Here is a 21905-nt window from a genome sequence, read left to right as displayed (position 1 = left end):
TAGTTTGTTTAAAAAAAATTTTGAAACCAAATATTTGTATTGCAGCATTGAAGAAGCTTGCTCTTTTAAATATGGAGGGTTGTCCTGTCACGGCTCGGTGTCTGGAGTCACTTACAAGTATGTATTGTGTTTGTTTTCTAATCATACTTGTCAGTATGTTGTTCCACGTATATTAAATGATTTTTGTGTTTCTGCAGCTCTCGGTGCCTTATTGTTTTTGAATCTCAGCAGATGTAATTTGATTGACGACAGTTGTGATAAATTTTCAGGTGAGTTCCATCTCAAGATACTTCTATCGTGAAGCTAAAATAATAGCTGCTTTCTAAGCATACGAGTGATAATCATGTGTGGAGCATCATGAATGAATGCATCCATGCTGGAGCATCATGAATGACACTCCTGCTTTCTAAGCATCATTATTCTCATTTTGCAATGTTAAGTAACGTCTTCGCCTTTTCTGTGCTTCATACAGAGCTGAGATCTTTGAAAGTTTTGAATTTGGGATTCAATGATAATTCTGGTGCTATTTTGATACACCTAAAAGGTAAATTTATTCTCATATGTGATAAAATGGTGTTGAATTTTTCTCCCCCAACAATATCAGCTTCTAGTTGATCATGTTTTTGCAATAGTACTGAAGTTATGCTTGCTAGGAGTTGAATTATTTTGAATTATTAGTAACTGTTACTCATGCAGAATTTTCGTGATACCGGTTTAAAAAATTTGGAAAGCCTAAACCTGGATTCTTGCAGGATCAAGGATGAAGGGATGGTTCATCTTGCAGGTTAGTTTGTTTTTTATGTTTGGGTATCAACATATGATTTGTCACTCTTTGCTCTTTCTGTCGTATCCCAATTTTTATTATGGTTCATAAAAATAACATCCTCTAAATTTAAGACGACATTTGAATCCTGGTGTCGGCTAACGATAACGAGAGGAACTCTGAATTAAAGACTTCATTTTGAATCTTCATTCCTGAATTTAAGACTTCATTTAGAATCTCCATCCCAACTGCCCAATCAGAAACCCTCTGGCTACCCCTAAGCAGTCTCAATCCGACCCCTATAGGGTAATTAATTAGATTGCAATTGTCTTCATGCAATTGGAGTAATCTGTAATGAATTTTTATCCGGTCTTATTTCAAGATACAAATGCAATAAGTTCGTACTTTCAAATGAAACCTGCCTCTACCAGTACTGATATATTTTATATCTGTCAATTTTTATTTGAAATAGAAGAATCTAATGTATTTTCTTTTTCAAATTTCAGTTTGCAGGATGCATCAAGAACCAATATTACACTCAATGTCAATATGACGAGGTCAGAAGTGAATGGAGTGAATTTGTTTACTCTTATGTAGGTGCTTAGATGGATGGTGTATGTTGGGATAAATATTTTGTTTGTCATTGTGGATTTTTGGATATACTTTTGGTTTTGTGGATACATTTTTTGGGTTACTTGTGGATTGATGAATATGTAATTGTGGATCCATGGATATTAACCATATTAGTGCATTAAGTCATATATTGCGAAGTCATATATTGTGAATTGCAAATTGTAACAGGTATATTACTTCGTTGTTATTTGCAAATTGTGAAGTAACATAATATTAAATACTTCGTCAATAAGAAATCAGACGAAGTGATAGAATTAATTTACTTCAACAATGTTCTGTAAAAACGAAGTTGTTTTGCGCAATTACTTCACCAAAACACAAATTACTGAAGTCTTTCGACCCACTTACATCGTCACTAAATGCAAATTGTGAAGTAGCATAACATAAAATACTTCAACAAATAGGATAAATGCTGAAGTTATAGATAATATTTACTTCGACAAATAGGATAAATTGTGAAGTTGTTTGTGTCTATTACCTCATCAAAATACATAACTACGAAGTCTTTCAGATGCATTACTTCGTCGATTATTGTAAATGATGAAGTAAACGATTATAAACTACTTCGCTAAATAATAATTAAGACGAAGTTATATATAATATATTACTTCATTGTTTACCATAATCGATGAAGTAAAACACATTTATTACTTCGCCACCGGTCCAATTCTGGACCGGTTTTCCTTCGAAAACCGGCCAAAGACTTCAGTATTTTCAAACATACAACTTCGGTTATTATGCGAAGTAAAATGTACATCTATTACTTCACGTCCATATACTTCGGCAATTAACTACCTTATTACTTCATTGAATACGCGAAGTAAAAAGCGATTTTTCTATTAGTGAATGTGCATAACATTCGTGTCCGATCTCCAAATTGAGTGAGGTCAGCGGCAAATGAAAGCCAAGACATAGATCTACAATTTCACGTTGACCGCTTTGGCTAATTCAAAACCTAAAATAATGCTTCGGACAGAACAAAGCATGCACCTGTGCAGGAAGTGGCGCACCTGCACGCGAAGCAATCTCAAACCACTTCCGGATAGAACTAGGTGCGCGGTTGTGGCAGATCTTGCGCACCTCCGTACACAGCCTTGGCTGCACAAAATTTACCGTTGATAAGAATGAGTTTTCCTATAAGCTTATTTTAATTTCCTCTGATGTTTCGAAGGAAAAAGTTGGAATTGACGTTCTATCGTGCGAATCTACATCGAAACTCAAAAAAATTTATATATCTGGAATCCTCATGTTGAGAGTGTTCTTTTGAGAGCTACAATGAACTGGGAAGGAAGAATTGAGGTATGTTGCGACCGAGTAACATACGGCATGTATCTGTGTCATATGATATATGCTTGATTGATTTGACTGAAAATATATGTGTCTATATGCCTTATTGGTTGAGTTTATGTGCCATACATGGCATTCATGATTGATTGATCGATGTATAAAATAAATATTTTATTAACACACATCATTTTACACATACATCTATACATGAAATTCACGTTGAGCTATGATCATTAGATACCTTTATATCATTGGATTTTGATTCTAGGGTTTTGAGCACGATGCTATGTTTGGAATTATGTGGCCCTTAAAAACATAGTCATTCGTGGTCCCTATGATTGATTAGTTGATATTTGGGATTTGATGGCGCTTTGCCGACGCTATCTTACATATATTCCCTTATACTTCACTGAGGCTGGTGTGCCAGCTCGAGCATTAATTACGATTCGATTGGTTCCGATACATGCTCAGTGGATGGGCATTTGACATGATATCTCCACGACATGCATGCATTGCATATCATAAATTATTGTGTGGTTACATGTTGTATTTATTATGGATGTTTAATACGAAGCGTTTGCTCACCCTCGAGAGGGGCTGTTGTTGTCTTTGTGTGTAGACAATAGCGGGGGTACTCCATGTTATCAGAGGACCGAAGAGGATACTTCTGAAGGAATCACATCTGGGTTGAGATTGAGTGGTCTATCCCAGTATATATTTGTATCTGTATACCGCAGCATGTTCTGGGGATATGAGTTGTTTGTATGTAGTTGGTTTCAGTCATGTGTGGGCTTATTTTAAGTTGTGATGTGTTTAGACGAGACTTTATTATATACTATTTTAATATTATAATTAGAGTCGGCACAATTTGGGCTTATTGGAAAGAAATTTTTTCCTCGTTTTCCGCTGTAATTAATTAACTCTGATCATTGTAACAACGATTAAAAGTTAAGAGTCCCACAAAAAACATTATGATAAAAAAACATAGGAGAAAAATTGAATAATCAAAATCTTTTTTAAAAAATTAAACAAATATGTTTTTTTTAATCCAAATCAGTTACATATCAGTAATTAACATGAATTGTTAAAATTTATAATGTTATTTTTTTTTAATCTTTTTTTGAGTTAACTAAATTTGTTTTGAATTTTAATTATTTCAACATATGTTTTTCACGTGCAACACACGAGCATTATATCTAGTATAAATTTTTTTTAAAAAAAAGTGCACACTTTTTATGACATATAATAATAGTTGTGATATCAGATTAGTTTTTAAAGCTTCTCAAAAATAAATTAAATATACAATTCATTTTATATAGATTATTGATACAAATTATGTGTCAATGCACATCACATTCCCAGATGGCGTATTTTGTAATCGTGTCTGTTGCCACATCTATGCTTAATTAATTCGATTTATTCGTTGTTTCATTCTTCTTTTTCGCGCAACCTAAATCTGTGTGCTCAATATATGATAGTAATGGAGCAAGATTATCAGTACTAGTAAGATTGCTGGTGATAATAGTTTTCCTTTTATCGTACCCCATTAGAAAGCTTCTGGAATTGTTGCTTGGAAAGAGCCATTCTGCTTTACTGAGGCGTGCTGAGTGGAAAACCTTGGTTGACAATCGTGGAAATGATGTTTGTTAAAATTGATTTTAATAATATGGGAAATATCATATTTACAGACAACTTCCTCATAAGAACATATATATGGTGGGCAATTAAGTTCTTTACATTAATTTTCCTGACCACCGTGAAAGAAAATATTGATTCATTAGAACCTAAGTTGGTTTTTATATTGTTCTTGAAACGACAATAAGTCAAGAATTTGATCATGTTGGCCAGAAGCCGATTTCCCCATAAAAAATCTTACCATAAGGAGAATACTAGGGGCTAGGTACATCATTCCAACAATTTATATTTATTCCCTTCATTAAAATTTTACTTACTAAACCGACTTCAAGACTTTCACCATATTCTATCAAACCATATAAAACTCTACTTTTTTTTTTTGGCGTATGACAGATTCAACGAAAGTCTACCATTGTATGACATATTGAACCAGTTTCAGAAAGGGCAGAGCCATATGGGTGGTGTTGTATATAATGTCAGTCATCTCAAGGACGTAGCAGAAAGCATGCCCCCAAAATCTAACGAGTCGAAAACGAACATCAACTCCAACTTAGACATAATAATTAGTGTAGAAAACTTAAGTTCCTCCCCTAGTACAGATGAAGAAGTTTTTGGTACAATTATGATGGAAGATGTTCTGGAAGAACTACTTCAGGTAAACTAAGTTGACACTAAATTAAATTTTCCAAGTAGATGCTTTAATTTTTTCTCCTCAATCATATCGAAAGCTCTATGTGATTGTATGTTTCTCAAGGGACCAATATTGGACAAAACCAAGGCCGTGCCTATTAAGAAGCAAATGAGTCCAATGACTCAGGCCCATCTATTTTTTGGGGCCCAAAATTTTCTTAAAACAAATTATTATATATAATACTAGTTATTAGATAGCCCAAAACCAAGTATTTATTAAATGGAACTTGCTTAGCCTGTTATCGATTTATTCCCTAATCTTCTCCAATATTCATATGCAGACAAGCCTTAATCGACTCCAGTCGTCGCGTCTCTAGGTTTGATTGAAAGACCCGTGAGGAGCTGTAAATCTATTTTCTTGTATTTGCTTTGTCGGGCTTCTAATTTTTTATGGTAGTTTTTTATTTTCTTTGGGGCTTTATGTGGTATCTATAATCTACGATTTTTGACTGAAATTTTGGTGGATGTAATGATTATCCGGCTTTCAAATGCTCATATTTCTTATAAAATCTTGTTGACTGTCCCGATCACAGTAGCAAGTGCAGAGCGAAGTTCCTCAAACATAAAGCTCATCAAAATTTTTCTCCGATCAACCATGTCACGAGAAAGATTGAATGGATTGGCTATGTTATCGATTGAGAAAGAAATTACTGAACAATTTGATTATACAGACTTGATTAGTATTTTTAGCTCTAAAACTGTTAGACGAGTTGTTTTTTAGTGATTATTTTGGACATGTTTGATATTTTTATTCCTTTAGTTTTTTTTTATTGTCTTTGACATGTTGATTTAATTTGAAAAATTGCTATGGAACTAAAAAATTATGAACACGCATTATGATTCGGAGGCTTCTTTTTAAAAGTTAGACTCAGGCCCAAATATTGTTAGGATCGGCCCTGGACGAAACCAATGAATATGTTGACGTTCACAACAAGTAAGTTAGACTCAATCTTTAACCTCCTCCATCAAGCGTAACAAAATTAATCTATACTATGTACCAAAGAAAAATCCTTTAGATTAACCACTTTTAGTTTATTATTCATGGCTCTTTTTGTTTCCTAAAATGCTCCACCATCTCCATTTGTTTGTTTGTTTTTTTTTTGTTTTTTTTTTTTTTTTTATCTATTTTGGGTTTGTATCTCCATTTTTTTAAAAGACTAATCCATTTACTATTGTTCTTAACCAATAACTATTTTTTTTATCATACTACTATTTTAATATCTTAATGTGTTTGTTTCACTACCTAAAACACACCTCACTTTAATAATGATATCGGTTGATGTATAAAATAATACACATCATGAAACGTCCACGACTCGTTTTTCTTTAAAATATATTAAAAAATTATTTTTTTTCTACATCTCGGCCGAATGCTACAATATATCTAAAATATTTTAAATTAACCTTGTATCATTTAAAAAAAAATAAAATCACTAACTTTATTTAAAAATTCAAAGTAAAGAATTCAAAACCTAAAATCGTCGAACGTTTTACCAAACCTAAACTTAGCAATATTTCAAAATAAAATTAACTCTAGCATCTTCTCAAAAACCACTCAAAAAGCATCATAAAAGTCGTAAAAATCTTTATCATAAACTTAAACGTAAATGCGGAAAAACTAGTGCTAGTCCTCGAGTTATGTGCACCTTCAGTCCAGCAAGATCAACCATCAAGTCCCTCAACCATATCACTAACATGCTCACCTGCATCGATCACACCTACTGAGTCTAATGACTTAGCAAACCATAATCTTGGTAACAAGTAGTATATATACAATCGATGCAACAGTGAAAATACTTTTACATAAAATAACATTTCATGAACATGCATAAACTTAAACATTTTCTTTCCATCATAAATATTTTCCTTTTCCTCATATATGTATATTTTTTCCTTTTCGTTGAATTCAGATCGTTAATTGTGACTTTCGTATCAGCTGAAGGTCAATGGATCCATCTACGTATTACTACAGTACTGGGCGGCGGGGACATTGGCGACACTCTCACCCGTCAACTGAGCTTTGGCCTTACATATCATCATAAATCATCGTATCATCATATTTGTCACAATTACTTCACCTCCTTCAACTTTTAATGGTTTCATCACTTATAAAAGTTAATGTATGCCTAAATCTTTTTTTTTTTAAACCAAGCATGCAACGTATCTTTTAGCATTAATATTTCATCATAAAATTCCATAAATATTTAAAATAAACATATTAACATATTTTACATAATTCAGGACACTGCCAGGACGTTTACTATTTTCAGGTGTAAAATGACCGTTTTACCCCTAGACGTAAAATTTCTCGATTTTGACTTTTTCTTACTTTCGTTGACACTAGATCATCCCAAATAATTATTTAAACTTAAATTAAATTTCTTATATTTTTATTTAGCTTAAATTCATGGCTTTTGATTTAATTTCATATTTATTAATTCATAGAGCGTTTTAATCCCCAATTAATTCAAACTTTAATATTAAATTCTCAAATTTAAAACATATACTTTTATTGGCTAATTTACCCCTGTGAACCATGAACTACCCCGGTGGACCCATGGTTCAAGCCTTGACCTTTTAAAACCTAATATTCGAACCCTAACGCTAACCCTCGAGGAATCTCTTGTTTTCTTCAAGCCACACCCGAGCCACCCCCTCTAGGGACCCTCTTGAACCCCTGGACTCGACCTAACCCGCTGCAGCTCCAGGCGCGATGCACAGAAGCCGCGCGATCCTAGCAACACAACCTAGGACTCTTCGAAACTCGGCTAGGACTCCTACCCTGGAGCCACCACCGCGCCCTCACCCTCTGGACCCTCACTAGACCCTATCAGACCTATCTTGGACCCCTGGACAAGCCGTGATCCACCCTGCACCCATTGTTTTTCTCGGTTGGCTTGGGAAGAGTCCTAGCTCGCTTGGACTCTTCCCTAGTCGTCGTGCTTGAGTCCTAGCATGGCTAGGACTACTCCTCACTACCAACCACCTCCAGCCCGAGCCCTGGTCAAGCTCTGGCCGAGCCATGCGATGGATAACCCCTTAACCGACCCTTGTGAACCATACAAGCAATAATTCCATTCCAGCCTTCCCTTAAGCGTGTGCAGCCTTCGGTTTGGCACCTAGGGAGCCTATTTGGGTAGGAAAAACATCCCTCCATGTTACCGTACAATGGACACTTGTATGAACTATATTGATTCTCAAATAATATAATAAACTAACTCATCGTAACAAAATCCCAACAATGAGTCGATCGATGAAATGCTCCTATGTGGTTTGATCACGGAAAAATGTTATATGCACAATGATGGTTACATACATAGTTAGACATTGACATTATAAAATTATCTCAAATGTATTTTTGAAATTAAAGTACATTTGAAGAAGTTTTGTAATCTCAAAAGCATTGTTTAACCATATGTGTCTCTCTGATTTATAAAATTTTCTAGAATTCACTTGTATATAGTAGAATTGTGTAGAATAATGTAGATAGAAATCTCCGGAACTTTGTACATGGTAGAACCTTCTTGAGAGTTGATATTCACGGTTAGATCAAATAAATCTTAGACATTCATTGTAGGAATTCACTGATATAAATATGGTGAAGCTATCATTTGTAAATCATCAAATTTCGAGCCATACTACTTTTTCTTTCAAAGTTCTCTTGAATCACTCTTGCTCAAGTTGCTTGCACATAAGCATGACACAATAGGTTGTTTTGCTAGGCCAGACGAGTACATAGAAGGGCTAAGTCCATGACAATCATAACTCTTGATGAGATGAGAGGGGCTGGATTGCCCATACAAGTAAATTTCAAGAAAATAGTGAGGAAAATGGCTGGAAAGGGGCTGGATTCCCCATACAAGTAAATTTCAAGAAAATAGTGATTGAAAATCAGTGAATTTTTGTATATGCTGGTGAATAGTGATATGTAGTCGCGGTTGATCGAATTTTTTGAAGTTTTTCTTGTTTTTTGTTCTCGGTGGATGAATTGTTTTTTTTTTCCATTCAAGTGCAGTATTCTTTCTTTCTCAGGTGAGGAAATTAGGAAAAAAAATTTTGTTTAACTGTTTTTCAAGGCGACACAAGTGCTTGATTTTTTTTTTGCCATCCTTGTTTCCTTATGCTGTTAAAATTTTAGATATTTAATCATGTAAAAAAACTACAGAAGAAAAAAAACGTTCTAGACTGGATGATCTGAACTAGGGGAAAGGTTCGTTGAGAAGCCAAAGTTATTTGTGGGTAACTTGATAGGGCCTTATGTTGCAGTTGGACCGGGTTGTGAGGTCGAGACGGGTGCATGTTAGACATGCACAGTAATGTGTGTTGTTCGTATCAGGAAATTAACATGCTTCTATTTTTAGTAGTATCATTGGGTGGGACTCGACTTTTGGCCAGTGAGCTCGTGCGGAGAATATGATGATTCTTGGAGAAAACGTAATGGAAGGATGACTTTTTTATGAATTACAATTCGTGCAACTATTAACAAAAAATTATGTTTGAGCAATAATTATTTCTGAAATATATAATATATCCAAGTCATTTATATTATATGGTTCAAAATTTTGAGTTGACAAACGTGATTTTTCAGAAAATGACAAGTTATATAGATAGGTGTATATTTTAATTTTTTCCAACAAAAAATTAACTATAGTTATAAGCATGGAACGAGAGGTTCATGCTTTCATCGCGTGAAAAAAAACACCAGTTTCATATTATAGGACATGAGTTGGTTTATTATATCATGTCTATTTTGATTTGAATTACAATTTGTTTTTAGACCAGAAATGTTTGCGGCTAATGAAACAGAAACTGCAATCTATTAAACATAGTACCTCGCAGAAGTCACGGCTTATCTGCCCCGTGATTCCTTGTACGGACATTCTATACTCACGAATAAGACACTGGTCAAGAGTTTGAAATCGACCTTCACGTATCTGGACCAGCCATTGATTTAAATAATGATAAAAGTCGATTGGAAAGAAAACAAGTAAAACTATGGAAGGGACTTACGGATCTTCAAGCTCAAGGGCGCAGTTTCTTTAAGTTTATTCAAAGTTGAAACACACCATGCATCATTTGTTTTGGCAGCCTCTTTTTTCTAGAAAAGTTTATAGCTTAGAGTTGCAGGAAATATTGTATGATAAATTTATGCATGAGCAAGTTGAAAACTCCTTTCCAAAGTTAGATTTACTTATGCTCACCAATGAGTCAATTATTTCTTCGACTGTGTCGTGGATGAAACATCTGTCGACAGTTTCAATCCTAAAGAACAACCGTTGAAGAGCAGAAATTGAGTAATGGGGAAATCGATGGAAATAAAAAGATGAATCTAGAGCTAGGATTGCATATCTCAGCACAGTGTTTTGGCACCCTTTCCCACCGGAATTAAAGTAATACTCAACAGTCATTAGTGTGCTTATGAAATTTCTTTTAATCATTAACTACAAATATAACACACACACTTCCTTATGCATAATATTCAACCTCAGCTCCAAGAACCAGAGGAAGTTATCATGAAACTCACATTAGTGTTATACTATATAAGTATAAATCTAATCTATATCTATATATCGTTTTCATTTAATTAATTCAATAATATATATACAAGTATAAATCTAATTTATATCTTTATCATTTAATTAATTCAAATATATATATAAATATATATAGTTTGTCTTTCTTCATAAATTAATGTACTGAAATTAATTAAGAATATATAAATATAACTCAAATCTAAATCTATATAATTATGCATATAAATATAAATTCATGTCATTCCCTTCATTAAATTAAATAATAAAATAATATTATTTGTTTTGTTTTGTTTGTATTTTCTTTATTAATTAATAGATTTTAATTATTAATTCAAGAATATATACTTACAAATAAAAATATAAATATAAATCTATATAAATCTTGGTATTTTTAAAATTAAATTTTTTGCATTAAACTTCATTATATTTAATATTTGTCACGTATCTCTCTTATCAAGTACAAAAATAATAACATGCAAGTTAGTTAAATGTCAAATACATTAAATACAGTAATCTTTGAATCTTCTGCACATGTACAATGCTTTATCTTTTTAAAATTCTCTTTTTCTTACATAAATAACTTGAGTTTTTCGAACTACATTTTTGAATGGACTTTTGGTTACAGTTTTGAAAATTAGTTTCCCTAGAAATTGTCTACTATAGTTTTTCGAAACAAAGTTTACTAGACTTTTCAAAATTAGTTTCCCTAGAATTTTTTACCATACTTTTTCGAACTACAGAGTTGAATGGACTTTTGGTTACGGTTTTTAAAATTAGTTTCCGTATATATTTTTTACGATAGTTTAGTTTTCCGAACTAAAGAGTTTAATGGACTTTTGGTTACGGTTTTGAAAATTTGTTTCCCTAGAAATTTTTTACCATGTCTGATTAATAGTCGAAAAGGACAAAGAAGCAAATATTATGGAAAAAAGTCAGCTATACCAATATTTGGAGTTAACCATAAATATGATGCGAAAAAATCAACCTCCAGGATAGAGTGAAAGCCACCACTAAATCATAGAAAAAACTAAACAAATCAATATATGGACCTAGCCATTAATCAAATTTCAGATTTGATATATAGTTCAAATTGAAAAAATTAAACAAATCAATATGTGGACCTGGGTATGAATAAAATTTCAGATTTGATAGTTCAATTAGTATATCCGTTGCCATGAATTAGCAGCTTATCTTCTTGCATTAAAGCCAGAAATTACGTTGAAAAGATAGAGTGAAAGACACCACTTAATCATAAAAAAAACTAAACAAATCAATATATGGACCTAGCCATTAATCAAATTTCAGATTTGATAGTTCAAATTGAAAAAATTAAACAAATCAATATGTGGACCTGAGCATGAATAAAATTTCAGATTTGATAGTTCAATTAGTATATCTGTGGCCATGAATTAGCTTATCTTCTTGCATTAAAGCCAAAAATTACGTTTAAAAGATAAAGTGAAAGACACCACTTAATCATAAAAAAACTAAACAAATCAATATATGGGTCTGGCCATTAATCAAATTTCAGATTTGATAGTTCAAATTGAAAAAAATAAACAAATCAATATGTGGACCTAGCCATCAATAAAATTTCAGATTTGATAGTTCAATTAGTATATCCGTTGCCATGAGTTAGCAGCTTATCTTCTTGCACTAAAACCAAAAATTACGTTGAAACGATAGAGTGAAAGACACCACTGAATCATAGAAAAAACTAAACAAATCAATAAAAGGACCTAGCCATTAATCAAATTTCATATTTGATAGTTCAAATAGAAAAAAATTAAACAAATTAATAGGTGGACCTAGCCATGAATTAAATTTCAGATTTGATAGTTCAATTAGTATATCCGTTGCCATGAATTTGCAGCTTATCTACTTGCATTAAAGCCAGAAATTACGTTGAAACGATAGAGTGAAAGACACCACTTAATCATAAAAAATCTAAACAAATCAATATATGGACCTAGCCATTAATCAAATTTCAGATCTGATAGTTCAAATTGAAAAAATTAAACAAATCAATATGTGGACCTAGCCATGAATAAAATTTCAGATTTGATAGTTCAATTAGTATATTCGTTGCCATTAATTAGCAGCTTATCTTCTTGCTTTAAAGCCAGAAATTACATTGAAACGATAGAGTGAAAGCCACCACTGAATCATAGAAAAAACTAAACAAATCAATATATGGACCTAGCCATTAATAAAATTTCAGATCTGATAGTTCGAATAGAAAAAACTAAACTAATCAATATAAGGACCTAGCCATGAATAAAATTTCAGATTTGAAAGTTCAATTAGTATATCCGTTCCCATGAATTAGGAGCTTATGTTTCGTATTAAAGCAAAAAATTACGTAGAAACTGATTTAGAATAATGTGTTGCAATAGAAATTCAACTTGCTGACTAAGGTGGTTGGTGCTCTAAATTTTGAAACCCTTAGAAATCCTTAGGTGTATGTGTCATTAATTTTTTTTTTTGCGTAAATGTTCAATTTAACGATATCTTGCTAAATGTGTGTTTCACTGTCAGTTATGCTCAAACGTGAAAATTTGTAAAATTGATTTGGATTGGCTTGAGTTTGGTCAAAATCAATTATTTTGCACGCGCTATGCAGCTCTTTTTTTGTGAGATTTGATTTTGAGGCTCTTTGAAATATAGAAAATGGAATTTACTCGTGACTTAGGATTTAATCCACCCTTGTAGTCTAATCAAACGTGCTCAAAGAAAAATCATATGAAGGTTTATTGAAAAAAAAAAGGGCAGTAAGGAAACAAAATCCGTACTGCTTTTGTGTTTGGAAAAGCTACCTATGCAAATTGAAGGTTAGTGTGAAATTGAAGGTTAGTGTGAAGCTCCGGTTGGAAAAAGATACCAAACAAATGAAGGTATTAGAGTGAAGCTACTAATCATGTTGATTTGGAAAAAGCTACCTATGCAAATTGAAGGTTAGTGTGAAGCTCTAGCCGGAAAAAGCTACCTAACAAATGAAGGTATTAAGAGTGAAAGCTACCAACCATGAACCATATAGATTTGGAAAAAGCTAACTATACTTAAGATTGCAGGGTAAAGTTTGAACATGACTTTCCATTTATGTCTTTCAGTTAGATGATTTTGAAGATCTTCCTCAAAAGATGATTGTCTAGTTCACCCACACACTTGATTTATACTTGGCATTGAGTAGATCTGATTGCTGGATGAGTACGAATTTCTAATTTTGAGTATAAGTTTGGTTAAATCCCCATTATGAGCATTGTGTTGTTGAAAATTGAAAAAAAAAAGCGGTTGTATATTTTGACAGTTGATAACATACATCTGAGTAATTATCGGGGTTGAAAAGATTTAGCATCTTGCCTCTTTGGTTATTGTCAATTCATGTTAGCACCAAGGTTATTCAAAAGAAACTGAATAAAAGAGGACAATGCTGACTTACGACACCCAGACACACATTACATAGTGTGTATTTACAACCAAGAAAATTTACAAGAAGTTAGAGAATGGAACTTAACTCATAAAACCATTGGAAGAGTATCTGTGTGTTTTCAGAAAAATATGTATGCATGTTTTTCCATAACAGACTATTCTTTGTGACAAAAGCATTCATGATACTTTATGATTCAACTTGTTTTACATTAGTTCCAACATAACTTCTCCATAAATCTAAGCATCGATCGTTTGTCATTCATACCCAAAACTTACCGAGTGGAAGTTAAAGATTTTAGACTCTATATAATTTCAAATGCCATATTTTGATCATTGTCATCCAAGCCAGCCACATAGGACAGGGCGTTCTGCTGTTTGAGCAATTAATTGCTAATGCTCGCTGAAGCACTTACTATAGTGCATTTGACAGAATACAAGACATTCCTCACAGATGGTATCCAAACTCCCATAAAGAAAATGAAATGAATATGTTTTTTTTTAAATATATGTTTGAATCATTTGGTTCGACGAATTGGATATCTGCTGATGTTGTTATGTTACAGAATTAGGAAATTCAGAGGCTATCATGTTATTTAATTTGAAGTCAGCTTTCGAAGGAAATTATCAAATAGTTTTTCTAGTAAAAAAAGTTATAAATGTTGGGTTCCAATGTCTCTTGTGATTGTTAGGGAAATGTATATTTGATAGTTGAGAAATGAGAGATGAAAAACGCTCAACCAATTTTCTCAGGAATTAGGCGGCCCAAGCATTGTTAGATTACTGGACAAAGACAGTCGAACGCATTGTGAGACTGATGAGCCAGAACAATTCATTGTTAGACATTTTAGACATTTTTTAGCCAGAACAATTCATTGTTAGACATTTTTCCCAGGAATTAGGAGGCCCAAGCATTGTGAGCCTGATGAGCCAGAACAATTCATGCGGAACGAACAACTATGAGGTGAATGGGTGAGAGTGATTGAGCTACGCCACTCTCTAAGGTAAGAAAGGTTAAAAAGGTAAGAGAACTATGTGGGCTTTGATTCTTCTACACCCGAAGAGGATACATAGGCAACTTTAAAAGTTCAAGCCCTTCCCTCCGCCTTTTGTTTCCTTTTTAGAACTATATCAGTTTGATATTTATATATTTGAACAAGAGGATGCACTGGCTGGCAACTTCAAAAGTTGAAACTCTTTTGGCTTTGAAACCCTTGCCTTTTAGACCCTTGCCTTTGTTCTCTTTGTGACTCATATTTATTCACTACATTGTTGTCTCAAATGTTTTATACATTTTTGTTTGCATGAATTTTGTTTGCATAATTCTTTTATATTCAATTTGAAGAAATCCATCATGTTAAAAAATTATTTGACAAACAAATTAATCATCATGCTGTAGCCAATATGTTTCTTTTTTTCACAATGTCTTTGATTGGTCTAGTCTCTGCTTGGAACAAGCTTAGGAGAAGCAAGTCTGAAGATCAGATCAATCCCTGTATATTTCAGTTCCTGATTTTCAATTTATGTTGATACAAGTTTTTGATCTTGGTTCGGAGTATATTTTTTTTTTCAGGGATATATAAGCCACTGGAATACTGGAAAAATGAATGTGGGATTCCACCAGCGGAGAGGCGTAACGCATCATCTGTCTTTACTCTCTGAGAAATGGCGGAGGCGACTTGTTCTTTTGGCAATGAAAATTTATTAGGAATGGGTGGACATTTGGCCGAGTATACAAAAGAACTCTGCGTTCTGGAGAGGTATTTTCTAGCACGAATTTCTTGTTTTAGTGTTAAATTCTTGCCTCAAATGAAGATGAACAACTTTAGTTGTACCAATCAAGAAAATGGAGCTGCCACAGTTCAAAGAAGCGAAAGGGGAGCGAGAATTTCGGGTGGAAGTTGATATTTTTAGCAGATTATAACATCCAAAATTGTGACATTAATAGGGTATTGTGCATATGGGAAGCATAGGTTCCTTGTTTATGAACATATGAACAAAGGGAACCTGCAAAATCATTTGAATGGTTTTGTTTGTCTTTTACATTTTGTTTTTTTGAATTTGAAGATATTGTTTCTAAAATGTCGCATTATGGGACACACGACGAATATTCAGGCAGTAAAATAGTAGATATGGTGTTAAAATTAGCAAAAATTTTGAAATGTTTGATTATGGGAATTTAGGGATAGGAGAAGTGAAGATGGATTGGTCTTTATGGTTGAAAGTGGCTGTCGAAGCTGCTAGAGGACTTGCATACCTGCATTCAAGTTCTGCTGTTGGGATTCCTGTTGTCCACTGAGAATTCAAATCCGCCAACGTACTTCTTCACAGTAACTATGAAGCAAAGGTAATCTGCGATTTGCAAGCCTAGATAGGAGTGAATCCATAAAACTTTTTGCATTTGAAGGGTCAACTAGCCCTGTTCATCGACTGTTCGATCCACTTTCAGAGTGTACTACAAAATTAGAGCTGATTTGTTTGTGTTTGTTTTTCCTTGGATTAGTGCAGATATCAGATTTTGGGCTAGCAAAGTTGATGCCAGAGAGCAAAGAAAAACATGTGTGACAGCTAGAATGCTCGGTACTTACGGCTCTATTTTGATACGGAGTATTCGTTGGTATAAATATGCTTTGAAGTTTGAAGAAAATAAAATCACATCTATCATTTTCTGTTGCAAGAACATGAAGAGGACCAAGATTTTCAAGTGATTTAACTCCGAGATCAAAACTTTTGCTCTATTTTTTAATGAGGAATCTTAAATATTTTTGGGTTCCCTATCCTAACTTGGATTTCATCTAATAAATTTAAAAATAGCTTTTTTTTCGTAACTAATATTTTTTGATGGTGATTAGAAACTAAGAATATAAGGTCTATTCTAACTTCAATTTACAAAATGGCAAGAACAATTGAGCTATGGAAGTGTATATACCTTGGAGACAGACATGAGAACTCATTTTACAAAGTGATGTATATGTGTTTTGAGTCGTTCTACTCCAGATTTTGACAAAGAGGGCGGTAGACCTGAACCAAGTGAACAAAACTTGGTACTACATTTACTTCAGAATCATCTGAGTTTCTGAGGATCAATCTAAAATGTTCAGAAACCATTTGAAATTATTATAAGCATTACCAAATTACCATTCATGTGCTTGAAACTTTCACAGGTTAGACACATTCTGAATGACACGAAGAAGCTGAAGAAGATGATCAATCAAGAAATGGAACAGGATAATACACGATGGAGTCGATAGCCATGTTTGCGAATTTAGCATCGGGATAATACATGATGGAGTCGATAGCCATGTTTGTGAATTTAGCATCGAGATGTGCCGGTTTAGACAGTACAGAACGACCCTTGATAACAGAATGTGTGAAGGAACTTCGAATTATTAGTCTCCAATTCTTGAATTCATATTACAGTGTCAAAGTGACACTAATAGTTCAATGTATTACATATATAAAATGCATGTGAAAATCAATGAAGACAACTTTTTAGTTGTGTATTATGCTGAATCATCACCTGAAACACAATCGTTGAGTGCTCGAAACTTGACAAAATTTAATATTGATTTTCAAAATTATAACACATGTTAATTAATAACTAGTAGTAGCTAAGCAAGTGCGCTGCGCGTGTTAAAAATTAATTAATTAATAAAGATTGAGTGGACGATTTTCTTTATCAATTTTTTTATGGCAAAAACTTGTATGAGACGGTCTCACAAGGTCGTATTTTAGTGAGACAGATATTTTATTTGGGTCATCTAAGAAAAAATATTACTTTTTATGTTAAATTTATTACTTTTTATTGTGAATATCGGTAGGGTTGACCCGTCTCACAGATAAAGATTCGTGAGACCGTCTCACAAAAGACCTACTTTTTTTTTTGATTAAGATATATACGAAATAAATTATAAGGTTTTTCAATAAAGAAGTTTTCATACCAAATTACCAAAGATATTACTATATTAACAACATTCTTAATAATACAATAAATAAATTATGCCTTGCTAGCTAGTGATATGATAAAATTAAGAGCTTCATTTATGCAACGTGTATACAGAGTCGAGGCCAGTTCTATATATTCATCATTTTATGGCACCCATTATATATATTATGAAGCAATAATTATTGTAAGGACGATCGGAGCTCGATACTTGATTGCGACATAGTTTAGAAAATAGAAGTTATATCATTATAATTTTGTATAGTTTTTGTTTTATAAAGGGTCGAGCGATTGATTCATCCATTGGTATTAGACTCACCTAATATATTTGTGTATGGTTGAGAAGACCATTAATACTATTTCGGATTACACATTTTTGTTCCATTTAATTTTTCGTGCTGAAATTTTGTTATGTTTTATTTTGTCTAACCCACGTGGTTAGATTTAAATGGATGTGATCTTGGACATGGTCAATTAAATTTGGGATAGTCCACGAAATTGATTTTATTTTTTTAATAGATAAATATTTAGGTAACTAGGCTCAATCCTGATAGACAAAGGCAAGTCTAAGATGACAAAATTTGTCTGATCTAGCACGATATATGAACATGATTGATGAAAATTTCAACATAAACAGAATGTAAATCTTGAAAACAGGGCCAAGCACCGTAGTTTAGGTTATATCGAACCAGAGAGTTCTAAGTCAAAAATTGCCCCAAGTCAATCACGGTTAATTTGGAGTTCTTATATGATGAGCTACCGAAAAGAAGATGCACATTCGTGATATGAGTAGTATCAATCAAATCTTTTAAGCCCTCTTCAACTGTACAGTCCATTACATTGAACAATCTCGGAATCCCTCTCATTCTCGTGTGGGTCGGTTCATTCATGTTCCCTCCACCTAGAAGCCTGCCAGGAGCCGCTCATTGTCCGCGCAACTGATGGCACCGGCGATCACCCCCCGCCCTCTTCGGCCTCGGGCCTCACATGCCCACTAGCTTCCGCTTGGTTCGTCCCCGAACCACACCGTACTAAGAGAGGTCGGCTCTGATACTAACTGTAACGCCCCATATTCGATTACTATCCTTACTGTATCAAGACGGGTCTTTCCAGCGTGCTTATGTCATCACTCACACGCACCCTGAGAAACTTCCCAAGAGGTCACCGATCCCAAAATTGCCCCAAGTCAAGCACGCTTAACTTTAGAGTTTTTATGTGATGAGCTACCGAAAAGAAGATGCACTTTCGTTATATGAGTAGTACCAATCAAATCTTTTAAGCCCTCTTCAACTGTACAGTCCATTACATTGCACAGTCTAGGAATCCCTCTCCTTCCGATGTAAGAACGGTTCATTCATGTTCTCTCCACCTAGAAGCCTGTCAGGAGCCGTTCATTGTCCGTGCCACCTCATGGCACCGGCGATCACCCCCCGCTCTCTTCGGTCTCGGGCCTCACATGCCCACCAGCTTCCGCTTGGTTCGTCCCCGAACCACACCGTACTCGGAGAGGTCGGCTCTGATACAACTTATAACGCCCCAGATTCGATTACTGTCCTCACTGTATCAAGACGGGTCTTTTCAGCGTACTTATGTCTTCACTCTCACGCACCCTGAGAAACTTCCTAGGAGGTCACCCATCCCAAAATTGCCCCAAGTCAAGCACGCTTAACTTTGGAGTTCTTATGTGATGAGCTACCGAAAATAAGATGCACCTTCGTGATATGAGTATTACCAATCAAATCTTTTAAGCCCTCTTCAACTGTACAGTCCATTACATTGCACAATCTAGGAATCCCTCTCATTCCGGTGTAAGAACGGTTCATTCATGTTCCCTCCACCTAGAAGCCTGCCAGGGGCCGCTCATTGTCGTGCCACCTCATGGCACTGGCGATCACCCCCCCGCCCTCTTCGGTTCCGGGCCTCACATTCCCACCAGCTTCCGCTTGGTTCGTCCCCGAACCACACCGTACTCGGAGAAGTCGGCTCTGATACCAACTGTAACGCCCCAGATTCAATTACTCTCCTCACTGTATCAAGACGGGTCTTTTCAGCGTGCTTATGTCCTCACTTACACGCACCCTGAGAAACTTCCCAGGAGGTCACCCTTCCCAAAATTACCCCAAGTCAAGCACGCTTAACTTTGGAGTTCTTATGTGATGAGCTACCGAAAAGAAGATGCACCTTCGTGATATGAGTAGTACCAATCAAATCTTTTAAGCCCTCTTCAACTGTACAGTCCATTACATTGCACAGTCTAGGAATCCCTCTCCTTCCGGTGTAAGAATGGTTCATTCATATTCCCTCCACCTAGAAGCCTGCCAGGAGCCGCTCATTGTCCGTTCCACCTCATGGCACCGGCGATCACCCCCCCCGCCCTCTTCGGTCCCGGGCCTCACATGCCCACCAGCTTCCGCTTGGTTCGTCCCCGAACCACACCATACTCGGAGAGTTCGGCTCTGATACCAACTGTAACGCCCTAGATTCGATTATTGTCCTCACTGTATCAATACGGGTCTTTCCAGCGTTCTTATGTCCTCACTCACACGCACCCTGAGAAACTTCCCAGGAGGTCACCCTTCCCAAAATTACCCCAAGTCAAGCACGCTTAAATTTGGAGTTCTTATGTGATGAGCTACCGAAAAGAAGATGCACCTTCGTTATATGAGTAGTACCAATCAAATCTTTTAAGCCCTCTTCAACTATACAGTCCATTACATTGAACATTCTCGGAATCCCTCTCATTCCCGTGTGGGTCGGTTCATTCATGTTCCCTCCACCTAGAAGCATGCCAAAAGCCGCTCATTGTTCGTGCAACTGATGGAACTGGCGATCACCCCCCCGTCCTCTTCGGCCCCGGGCCTCACATGCCCACCAGCTTCAGCTTGGTTCGTCCCCGAACCACACCGTACTAAGAGAGGTCGGCTCTGATACCAACTGTTACGCCCCAGATTCGATTACTGTCCTCGCTGTATCAAGACGGGTCTTTCCAGCGTGCTTATGTCCTCACTCACACGCACCCTGAGAAACTTCTCAGGAGGTCACCCATCCCAAAATTGCCCCAAGTCAAGCACGCTTAACTTTGGAGTTCTTATGTGATGAGCTATCGAAAAGAAGATGCACCTTCGTGATATGAGTGGTACCAATCAAATCTTTTAAGCTCTCTTCAACTGTACAGTCCATTACATTGCACAGTCTAGGAATCCCTCTTCTTCCGGTGTATGAACGGTTCATTCATGTTCCCTCCACCTAGAAGCCTGCCAGGAGCCGCTCATTGTCCGTGCCACCTCATGGCACCGGCGATCACCCCCCCGCCCTCTTCAGTCCCGGGTCTCAAAACGTCTGTTTATTCGTTGTTCTTAAAAAGTACTAGAAGGATTTTTTTTTCAAACCTCACTAAATTGGCCGAACCCTTACCATTCATAAAAACATTTGTATAAAATATTTTGCTCCATTTTAAAAAATAACATCAACCAACTAGTATTTGAAAATCAAAGGAAATATCACATATTATAGCCTCTCAAAAACCACTCATAAATAATTAAAAGTCATAAAAATATTCTTAACATAACTTTAAATCATAAATAATAACTAGTGCGGAAAACTAGCGTCGGTCCTCGGGCTATGTGCACCTCCAGTCCAGTCAGATTAACCAGCAAGACCTCCATAATCATCATAATCACCTGCATCAATCACACCTAGTGAGTCTAAAGACTCAACACGTCATATTCTTGATAACGAGTAATACATATAAAACCACAATCAACAGTGAAAATACTTGTACTTAAAATATCGTTTTCATGACGATGCATAAACTTAAAACATAACATTTACGTAAACATTTTCATGATGCATAAACTTTTAAAAACATTTTCATAATCTTATGCATAAACTTTAACTTAAACATTTTCATAAACATATTCATATTCGTATCTATATCCATATTCATGTTCATGTTCGTGTTTGTTGAATTCATATCGTGATTGTGACTCGTATT

At 35.0% G+C, this 21905-nt stretch overlaps 5 long non-coding RNA genes across 9 annotated transcripts in view; 3 read left to right on the top strand and 2 right to left on the bottom strand.

Annotated features, from left to right (window-relative positions):
* The window catches only part of LOC140807364 (uncharacterized), a 71917-nt gene extending 56583 nt beyond the window's left edge, over positions 1 to 15334 (bottom strand). Inside the window, exon 1 of one of the 2 annotated variants that reach the window (XR_012112675.1) lies at positions 15196 to 15334. This is a non-coding gene — a long non-coding RNA (uncharacterized lncRNA). Of the gene's footprint in view, positions 1 to 15180 lie in introns of both variants that reach the window. The other variant, XR_012112674.1, reaches the window with a different exon arrangement.
* On the top strand, positions 44 to 1058 carry LOC140807991 (uncharacterized). Its single transcript, XR_012112789.1, has 3 exons — positions 44 to 117; positions 198 to 269; positions 473 to 1058. It is a non-coding gene; the product is annotated as an uncharacterized lncRNA (long non-coding RNA).
* On the bottom strand, positions 11091 to 12240 carry LOC140808091 (uncharacterized). The gene is made up of 2 exons (XR_012112809.1): positions 12120 to 12240; positions 11091 to 11825 (listed from the first exon to the last, which is right to left on the bottom strand). It is a non-coding gene; the product is annotated as an uncharacterized lncRNA (long non-coding RNA).
* On the top strand, positions 13429 to 14027 carry LOC140808092 (uncharacterized). Its single transcript, XR_012112810.1, has 2 exons — positions 13429 to 13541; positions 13653 to 14027. It is a non-coding gene; the product is annotated as an uncharacterized lncRNA (long non-coding RNA).
* LOC140807362 (uncharacterized) lies at positions 14892 to 17356 on the top strand. Of its 4 annotated transcripts, none has more exons than XR_012112667.1 (4): positions 14892 to 15463; positions 15542 to 15728; positions 16152 to 16315; positions 16477 to 17356. It is a non-coding gene; the product is annotated as an uncharacterized lncRNA (long non-coding RNA). The 4 variants fall into 4 exon arrangements; XR_012112668.1 differs by having other exon boundaries at positions 16152 to 17012; positions 17133 to 17356; XR_012112666.1 differs by adding an exon at positions 15798 to 15994 and having other exon boundaries at positions 16152 to 17356.
* Positions 17357 to 21905: the final 4549 nt, after the last annotated feature.

This window comes from Primulina eburnea, chromosome 12, assembly GCF_022965805.1.
Source record: "Primulina eburnea isolate SZY01 chromosome 12, ASM2296580v1, whole genome shotgun sequence".
Lineage (NCBI taxonomy): Eukaryota > Viridiplantae > Streptophyta > Magnoliopsida > Lamiales > Gesneriaceae > Primulina > Primulina eburnea.
This window is presented reverse-complemented; position numbering and strand designations above follow the sequence as displayed.